At 39.7% G+C, this 10,696-nt stretch overlaps 1 long non-coding RNA gene across 1 annotated transcript; it reads right to left on the reverse strand.

Annotated features, from left to right (window-relative positions):
• Positions 1–2,762: 2,762 nt before the first annotated feature.
• Positions 2,763–3,733, reverse strand: LOC124171509. Its single transcript, XR_006867784.1, has 3 exons — positions 3,477–3,733; positions 3,137–3,327; positions 2,763–3,010 (listed from the first exon to the last, which is right to left on the reverse strand). It is a non-coding gene; the product is annotated as an uncharacterized LOC124171509 (long non-coding RNA).
• Positions 3,734–10,696: the final 6,963 nt, after the last annotated feature.

Consider the following 10,696-nt stretch of genomic DNA (forward strand, 5'->3'; position numbering starts at 1 on the left):
GCGACGAAACATTCGCACGCCACCGTCGGCACACCTCCAACTCCCCCGCCCCCTCTTCCAATCCCTCGAATACAAACAGTCCGCAAAGCGAGGGGGTGGTGAATGGGCCAGCCAGCCGACACTTCCACCCTACCATTTAAACTACCTACACCAATACAGCGGCTGCGTGTCGAGAGATTCTCCACTTCTTTGACGTCACCTAGCGAAACAGAATGGGACACATCCGACTGACTTTATTATTATTATTAGTATTCTACCAATTAAGGTAGGTTTTCATGGAGTATTCAAGAAGTGAGCTGGGAGCCTCCCTTTCCTTCCAACACTACCTTCTTTAATTCACTGTAAGGCCTACTCTCTTTCAATCTGTCTAAAAATCCTATTCTTTTCCTTCCCCTCCCTCGTTTCCCTAACATTCTACCCTCTAACCCCATTTTCAACATCCCCTCACCGCTAAACACTAACTCCATCCATACCTTCTGTCTTCTCCGTATCTCATCTAAAAGCTGCCTCTCCTCGCCAACCATATCCAGCACTTCGTCGTTCCTTTTCCTCTCCGTCCATTTCACCCTCTCCATTCTTCTCCATACCCACTTCTCGAATGCCTCCAATCTTCTCTCGTCTTCTTCCCTCAGTTTCCACGTTTCCGCACCGTAGAGAGCTACACTCCAGATCAAACTCTTCACTAACATTTATACTCTTAAATAATAACCACGCTGATCGAAAAATAAACAGCATTTTTTAACCTACATAGGCGTGTGGCAGAGGGTGCCAGGAAACAAGCCGTTTAATATAAAAAGCAAAATTCTCACACAAAATTTCGACCACCATTTATTAAAGTCCTTTATAGTTCGGGGGAAAAACGAATTCCCATATCTATCAATTTATGTGCAATTTAGCTAAGTGGTCACAATAAAATAAGATAATAAAGCGTCGCAGCGTGAAAAACCTAATATCTTTGTTTAAATATTAATAGTTCTTGGTTCAATTCTCTAGGTCAAACCTTGTCCTTGCTTTCATTCGTACTAACGATCCGCGGCTTTTACTACAATACTAGAAAGGAATTACTACAATACTAGAAACGCTAACACAATATATTCTGACATTAATTTCACCCTCCTCCGAGGAATTGATTTTCACATAACTGGCGTAAGCGCCCAAGGTGATAGAAGTAAGGTGGTCTCACTTCGCTGTATACGTTTCGGCGGTGACGTCACGGCCGACACCTCGCTCCGCCGCCTGGCAGCCCTGGCAGGATTAACATGCTATGCCCGGGTTTTCCTGTCATATTTATTCACATTCTCGCCTTTGGGCTAGATATGTCGATGAAACGGCTGTGGGGTGGTGGAATTTATATGTATGACATTTGAATGCGTTCGATAGAATAGCTTGTCATGAACGAAAGGTATTTTTTTAAAGTGAATAAATAAAGGACGACGCCGAACGGCTGCTATTTTTGAATTTACGAACAGAATTGCCTTGGCCGAACTGAAAAAGCGGAATTTCCGAAGAACAACTGAAAATGCCATTTTGAAAAGTAATCCTAGAAACTCGTGAAGATAAAATTTCGTAACTACTAAGAGTTGTTTCTAAAAACTAGCATTTGTTGAGTCCAACTCTTCCCCTCTCGCCTACCAGAGTGAATTCTTATATACTGTCTTCAATTTTCTGCACCATTGTCGTTAACTATAACCATCTAGCCATAATACCATGTAGAACTTTAACGCAATTAACATTGTAAAGAGTAAAATTTGTGTTTATTATAAAATGCATTTGTGCAAACGGTGATTATTTCTTTTAGGAGTCATTTGAATCACCAATAGTAGGTCCTTCCTAAGGAAAAGGTAATGAAGGGAAAACTATAAGCGTGCTTCAGTCAAGTTTTTACAGGACGTTTTTCCGTACATATTTGAATAGTTAATAGAGTAAATCTTTTCTAGAAGTACTGATATTACCTTCATGGTTCTGAAGTAGCAATGCTTAATATGGAATAATTTGAACTTGGTATTGTATTAGCTGAGGAACAAGATCGAAGGGTTTCCACACACAATTTTCAGGGAAACTTCCATTAAGATAGTACAATAAACATAATTCGAGGAATGTTGATACAAATGTGGTCAATTTGAAGGGTTTATCTACATCTACATAATACCCTGCGAGCCACCTATACCCCTATGAAAAAATTGTATAAAACTGTTTCAAATTTTTATACATTCTTATACATTACCATGGCAATGTATAAAAATTTGAAACAGTTTTATACAATTTTTTCATAGGGGTAGGGTGTTTGGCAGGGGGTGACCAATCACCAACATGTAGCATGCAAGAGGACCGCCACATGCACACCACACAGTCAAAGAAATATTACGCACACTAGAAAAATATACATGCTTATTCATAAAAAATTGCCAATGGTTAGTAATTCCTAGAGAAAATACATGCAAGGTTAGAACAACGAAAAAACATGCAATGGGTGATCCTAGCGAGCGTTGCCATTAATCCTTTCAATTGAGACAACATTGCTATCCTTAATAGTACGAGGGAAGAATGACATTTTAAATCTCTCTGTTTTGCAGTCTATTTCTTTTATTTTTTTCTCATGACCATTGACTCAGGGTTAACCATTACTATATAATTACCCAAAATAAGACAGGAATAGGTATGCAAACAACAAGCTAATATGCAGTATAAGTGCTTTTCAAGAGATTTGGAGCATGGATAAAAGCTGCATCAAATAATATCACAGATTTAGGAATTAAAAAAGAAAACAATACACATATTTCAAACTTATGTAATATACATAAACAGCAAATTTTACATTTCCAGAATTCAGATTTAAGAATGCTATTGAAACTATTATTTATACAACCAATGCAAAGTATGCAAATTAAAAATAAATCTCAAGTGTAATTGATGGAACATATCTATTGATATAGTTTCAAATTAGGAAAAGAATCATGAATACGTGATGAAAGCCACCACAAATCTTCCATTGTTACTGGAATAGCTGAACCTGTAATTAAAAATGTGTATAAATTGGTGAGCTTTACTAGAGGAACTGAAAAATGAACTATTCAACAATTTCAATGAATTGCACCAGAGATCACCAAATTTTCAGTCTCATCAAACGTTATAAAACCTCTTGATTTGTATCAAACATGCTATTACTCGAGTGTCTATTTCATCATTCACAGTCTGTGCCACAGGAAAACTAAGGTTGGGCAATATCAATTTGCAGAAAACATTCTGCCAGTCTAATCTAATGCGAAGATGGTGATCTTTCTGCCAACAGAGTCTTTCCCTGGACTCTTCCCTTCTTCAGCTTAAGAGCTGAAAAGCATTTATGCAAGAAATCCATGAAGAAGACATAGTGCATCAGGCATAGAAGAGCATCCAGCAAAACTATTCAAGATGAATAGATTAATAATAGGAATAATGCCTCAAATAATATAATCACAACAACGCGACGATTTACATACCTATGGAAGGATATTTGAAGTCCGCTCTTCTTAGCTTTGTTAGAGCTATTACCACAAGTAGCCACCATACAACGCATTCTTTATGATGCTTTTACCACGCAAAAAGAGTAGTAAATCGGCAGTATTAGTCAGGGAGCGCAATATTCGTTGCTGAAGAAACTGAATTCCCATGCGGTTCATCCGTCGAAAATGGCCGGTGTCTGCCGTGACGTCACAGGACTTCGGCAAGGGAACTGAGACCACCTCTCCTTTACCACCTTGGTAAGCGCCTACTTAAGGAGAGATGTGTTCTATCACAGCAAATACAAAATACCTTATAAAAGTATTTTCGGCCTTTCAGCTGATGCATTAAATTACGATTTTTTATGTAGCCAGATTAGAATCTCAATTAGAAAATGCGTTCATTCTGAGGATAGCATATGTGAACATGAGGGTAACTACACCGCTTGATTCAGTAGATCAGGATTTCAGGTGAATGGCAACGCCGTCTGATGATAGCCGGCAAAGGTGAGAATAGATGACAATGAATAATACATTAACCCAAAAGGGATAACATGCGATTGCACAAACGGCTTAGAAATCAGAATGACGCGGCATGTAAGAATATTTTAAGCAACTGCGAACAGGATGCTTCTTTTGTTCTAACATTTGTTTTAATTAGGTGATTACAGATTCACTTATTCGTCTTAATGTATCGTGTGACCAGGCTTTTGAATTCACTCGGGGGAAGGGGTAACATTACATATACATAATATCCTGCGAGCCACCCCAAGGGAGGGATAGGCAGTGGTTGACCAATCACCAACATGATAAAAAATCACCACATGCACACCACTTAGTCATAAATGTATTACTTACGCATAATGACAAAAAATCTTTTTAATATTGACCAACAATATTTGAAAAAATAACAGTCTTTAAAGATGTAGGAATCTGTTTCCAATGTCAGGTTTTGGAAATCCTTGAACACTTGGAATTCATTGATGATAGAACAGAAGAGTCATTCGCTGCAAGCCACGAGAGTTAAGAATTTATGGAGCGTTTTGGAGGTAAGTGATTAAGTCGCGGTGCTATTTCGTAATTACTTAGCCGCACTTCGAATACGTAATATACAGAGAATCCGAAGCAGAAAGGCAATTTAAATGGAACGGAAAGGGATTGGTTGGGAGCCACTTGGAACTTGCGTGGTTCGTTTACTGGTGAATATGAATTGACTAACTTCAGAAAGCCGTAAAACTCGCCATTTTGAACCATTTTTCTACAATTTTTTCTGGAGGTGGCCCCCCCCCCCCCCGCAACTCCTGCTTACCCTGGTGGGTATACAATACCCCCACACTCTTTTAGTATTACTTGCGCATAAAACCTCCCTTAGCCTTAATTCTTAGCTGCGCCCTTGCAAGGGAGAATATGGGAGATATTTTCTTTACCTCTGCCTCCTATATCCTCCCCCCTCCCTTGGCCATCGCATCTACCTGTCTTTTTCCCGGGTGCCGTTCTCCTGCCGCTAGAGACGTGCTCTCACCCATGGTTTATCTATATCTCCTGGGTTGCCTATTTTCACTATCTTACTTGTTTTCTACTCCTACGTAATACTTGTCAAATCCTGCTCCACCTCTTCTCTGAATGATTAAACGTGATATGCTCATGTAATGTGATGTCCCATACCAAATGACAACTCTGTGAGCCAAAAGTCGTCGTAAGAACTATTGTGGAAAATAGCAATTACATTTTACTTTAATTTTTGAGAGATATATAGAGGTTCAAATGCAATTTCCGAAGGCCATGAACCTATGATGTATGAGGAAGTTTTAAGGCCCTCACCCCGCAAAAATGCAGGACATATTAAACTGACATTAGTTAAATAACGAATGATAACAAGACAAATGGCTCAATTATTACTCTTTTTCCAGTTGAGTATAAGAAAACTATCGGTATCAAATAGGCTCTAAAATCCGGAAGGAATCTATTTATCGATCACCCATAAATGAGCTTTGTAGCCTTTAAATACAGTGAACTTACCACATTCGGTTACGTTTCCTGAGAAATGGGCAAAATACGCCAAAAATACCCCTCAAATTCAGAAAAATGTACTGAACTACCTCCAGTGTTTTGGAAGCCCCTAGTTTGCTACTTACATTCCACATCAAAATGCAGAAGACTTATGTTGTTTTACTGCGCTCTGTGCTTCGTATAAGTACGTGTATCGTATTTACTAAACATGCGCGGGAGCCAAAACTCCCTCACAACAATACTTGGACGTTTCATCTACATCTACATAATGAGAGCCACCTCTAGGGTGTTTGGCAGAGGGTGATCAATCACCAGCATGCATTTGGACTCCCACATGCACATCACACCGTCCAAAAAACGTCCCGTATAATAACAAATTATACTACCTTATGCTGTTAGAATTAATAATTGAATTAAGAAACATGCATTAAGTTTTGCATAGGTTAGTAGGCTACACTACAAGTCATGCAATCTATTTACGAGTTCTATTGCTGCCGTTATAATCTCTTATTGATCGTGGAAAAAATGACACTCGGAATCTGACCGTTCTACAATCTATCTCTCTTATTTTATCTGCATGATCTGATCTTCCGTAGTATGTTGGCGTCCGCAAGATATTTTTAATTTTTTTATTTTTTTATTAAATTATTCAAACACAGCCAAAATGGCCTTTACATTGAATACAAAACATAAAATCTGCAGCTTTAACAAATGTAAACTATAAAAAAAACTATACAAAGGATATCAAAAAGAAAAAATGGATTCAGTAGATGGCTTTTCGAAGCTGCCTCTTGGATGACCTGATGGGCATTGAAAGATCCAGGGAAGGGTGAGTACTCGAAATGGCATTGAAAGAGGTAGGGAGTCTGTAAAAAAGTGATCTCTGAGAGAGAGAGAGAAAGACGGAATTTAGGCTGGTGTAGTAGGTGGTTATTACGGAAGGAGCGGGAGGGAATGTGGAGTGAAAAGAAAGGCATCATATCTGAGGATCGGAACTTGCCATTTAAGGCATTGTAAATGAAGGAAATATTACGGAAATCCCTACGGGAGGATAGTGGGACCAATGATAGGGCAGACATTACTTCAGAGCGAGAAGAATTACGGAGGTGGTAAACTTCGTCAGAAAAGATATTGCTCTTGAATTTATCTAAAAGGTTTAGTCTATTTTTCAATCTACGGTCCGACAGAGATTCCCATCCGAGTTTATCAAAGAGGCCAGTTACACTAACAAGACTATCGTAACGACCTTTCACATACCTGGCAGCTCTTCTTTGCACGCGTTCTAACTCTGTTATTAAGACTTTTTCATGAGGGTCCCAAACACTGGCAGCGTATTCCAAGTGTGGTCTAACGAGGGAAAAGTTGCTTATTTCTCTCACTTTGTCGTCGCACTTTCCTAATATTCTTTCAACAAAACCCAATTTACGATTAGCTTGACCGGTTATTTCTCGAATATGTATATTCCACGATAGCACCAACACAAGATTTCCAACACAATAGATGGAGGAAAGAAAGTGGGGGGTGGGAGGGAAGAGGCGTTAATATTGGCAGCCGAGAGACATGCGTGGAGGGGGGGGGGAATAGAGTGAAGGCAAGAAGAAGAAGCACAGCACTCCTCCTCCATTCAACACGTCAGACAAGAGAGCGAAGTGGAAGAGAGCAAATGGCGATGTTATCGCGATGAAACGACATTGACGGATATCTCGAGTGCGAGGAAGTTCTCTTGGCGGTGGCGAAGGCTCTCCCAACATGCACCCTGCAATCTCGTAACTGGCGATAGCTCACCATCCGCAGGAATGGTATGGGGTGTTGAGGAGGCGAACGAAAGATAAAGAAGTCATTTGCCCCACACTTAAATAAATGGTAGGAAGAGAAAAAAAGAGAAACCCAGCGTTGGCATTAGTCTGCTCTTTAGGAAAGGTGCCAAAGGCTTTACGCCCCACCTGACGGACGCAAAGCTGTACTTGAAACCCCCGCCACAAAGCACTCTTCTCTAGGATCGGCCAACCGGCTCTGAATTTCTCCGCCACCGGGAGTTGAACACGGACCTAAAAGGTGGGAAGCCAAAACTCCAGCGTCCACATCTACCCGATACCCCTCTAAGACAATAGATCCCAGATATCCCAGATCCTGGGTAGATACGAAGACGCAGCCCCCCCTCCCTTCCCTTCGACCGGTCGAATTTTTTACTTATCCTTGTCTTCATTTTCACTCCGCGTAAAACCAGTGATTTGATGCAAGGGAGTAGAAGTAAAGGAATCACTTGTAACGATCAAATCTTTGGTAAGATGCGATCGCCATCACAACTTTTGCGAGGATACTCTCAATAAACTCTTACAAGGAAAGTAGAAGCGGCCAATTGAATGGTGAGAAAACATTTAAGAAATGATGTGAAATGTGTAATACCATAACAGACAAGTATGGAAATATTTTCACTGAAAAAGAAACACAAAGCCAAGAGATTGAAGGAATACTTGGAGAGTTCTACAACGGATGCAAGCTCAACCCTAAATTTATCGAAAAGGAAAGTAAAGTAGAAAAGGATGACATGGGAGCGAGCACCCTAAGATCGGAATTTGACGCTGCAGTTAGAAGCCTACGAAAGGATAAGGCACCAGGAATAGATGACATTACAGCAGAGCTAAACAAAATTGCAGGAGAAAAGGTCTTAACTGTATGAAACTATCTGCGGTACGTACTCAACAGGAGATTCACCTGGTGACTTCGAGAAGAACGTCAATCCTACTCCCAAAAAAGAGAGTGCAGAGGAGTGTAAATATGTTAGACCACACGCCTGAGGTCACATACGTCAAAGATGCTGACGACAGTCATCTACAAGGGAATACAACGGAGACAAGAAGAACTCCTGGATGAGGACAAATTCCGATTTAGGAAAAACAAAGGCAAAAGGAAGCAATTTTGGCTCTTCAGCTGCTCGTAGAGAAGAAAAATCCGAATTTCATATCATTTGCAGACTTAGAGACATTTGCCCTTTGATGACGTGGAATGGGAGTCGAGGCTCAAAATTCAGAAGGAAGTTGGAGTGCTCAACAACTATCGCAGAATAGAGCACAGATTGCACAAAAAACAAATAGCAGTGATAAGTTCTGGATCTATCGGTGGAAAGAGAAAAGAATAGGAAAAGAAAAGGAGGCATGGGCTTAACTGTTCCCTGTAATTTCTGATGCATACTTAGAGAAAGCCATCAGTGAAATAAAACGGAGGGCTTTTAAGTGTGTTAATATACAATGAGAAGGAACTGTTATGCTGCCGTTTGCTGACAATATAGAAGTCATAGCCGAGAAAGACAAGGATATGAAGAAGACTTTGAGAAATTTGGAATGGACAATGGCCAAATGTCAGCTGAAAGTCATAAAAAGATACCAACATATTTGTATGAAGCAAAAGAGAGGAGGCTAAGACCAAGATTAACCTAGGAAAGAAAAGCATGAAGCGGTGAAAGAATTTTGCTACCCAGAAAGCCGAATTACAACGATGGGTGAAGCAAGGAAGAAATAAGCAGAAAATAGTGGAGGAAAAGGAGGCTTACTGCAAAAACAATAATCTTTTCACACTAGGAATAGAAGCATAGGAGAGAATAAAAAAATCATCATATGCTAATTTAAAGTATACCGGGACTAGCCGCGGTGATAACTTTTACGGGAGTCACCCGCAATGCACAATCGTGCGAAAGTTGGTAGTTTGAAAAACGATAAAAAAGTGATAAAGCTAATCACAGTTTACCTATAATCTGCAAATGCAGACAGACTAGATGGAAATGTAACTAATCAAAAGTAACCCTTCTTGCTCATTAAATCTATCTCATACGCACATAAAAAAGGAGTATCAAACCAGTTAACGGTCACATTAAATATCTAACGCAGCTAATACGCAATGAAACCTGGCCCTTCACCGAAATGCCATGAGAGCAGAAATTATTTAGACACGAATTCCAGTGTTGATTAAAATACAAGAGGATTTAAAACCGAGAAAATTTTTCCCGATTACAGGTGTTCTTGAAGACACTGGGCTATTTTTAACAGGGGCGTATTCCCTTCATGGTATAATATGTTGGACATGAAGACGAAAGCCGTAACAATAATTGGTTTTTCAAAACGATTGTCACTCTTACAACGACTACTTTGTGATTATAAATAAATCGTATTTGCGATTGATGCTCGGCTTGCGAGAATTGAAAATTAATGGATAGTGGATGCACGAACCGTATCACCAAAAGAATAGGTAAGGTATTCACCTCTTATCTCCAAGACAGCTTGCCGCGAAGTGAAGTCCAGAGAGCGGCACTTCTGAAACTCAGCCAATGACAAATAGCTGTGACGTCAAGAAAATTCAAAACCCGTTTTCTTTGAAACCAATGATAACCTTTAAAACCACTGAAGATCGCATATGATAGATTATTTCAAATTTTATCCAATAAAATAGATTAATAAACAGCGGTAGCCTGTAAATTTGTAAAAAAATATATCCCACGAAAATTATTTTTTTACGAGGGAAAAAAGATTTGTTGAAAAGGTGGCGCTGAATAAATGGTCCGATATTTCGTAAACAACCAACGGTCACGATATACGTGTAACAATATTCCATAATATTCCAAACAAATCCGAAGGTCAGCAGAAGACGTCATCGCATTTTTACATGGAAAAAGAACAGTCAATGGATCTTCTTAGAGTCTCCTTTCAACGTCTATTCCAATCAAGAACTTCTCCTTCGAAACATACTATCATTTCCTCACCGATCGTCGTTTCGGTGAAATCATATTTGTGCAAAATAAAAATATTTGTGTGGACCACATCAGCGGTTTATTCGTTCATTGAAGTCACCGACTCATTCCGTGGGAACGAGGATAGGGAGCGAAAAATACAATCAATGAGCATAGATACAAAGAAAAGAAGAAGCAGCGCAAATGGCTAAGGTAAGTGTGAGCATTCACGAGCATTCCTTTTCGTTGCCATTGGAAAGTGACGCTTGGTCCAGCGGATTATTCAGCTTCCCGGCGGATCGTTCTGCGTAATTGCTGGAAGATATATTCCTATCCCTCATTCGCACATTCATTAATGCAGACAGTTTCAGGAAATCCAGTGTGACTAATGTATATCATGCAGTCCGATGCAAATATTTCCCTCCATACTGAAACTGAAGTTTTATTCGTCAGATGACCAATGACATGAACTCGTAAAGAAATGGGAAAT

The sequence above is a fragment of the Ischnura elegans genome, chromosome X (assembly GCF_921293095.1).
Source record: "Ischnura elegans chromosome X, ioIscEleg1.1, whole genome shotgun sequence".
Classification (NCBI taxonomy): Eukaryota; Metazoa; Arthropoda; class Insecta; order Odonata; family Coenagrionidae; genus Ischnura; species Ischnura elegans.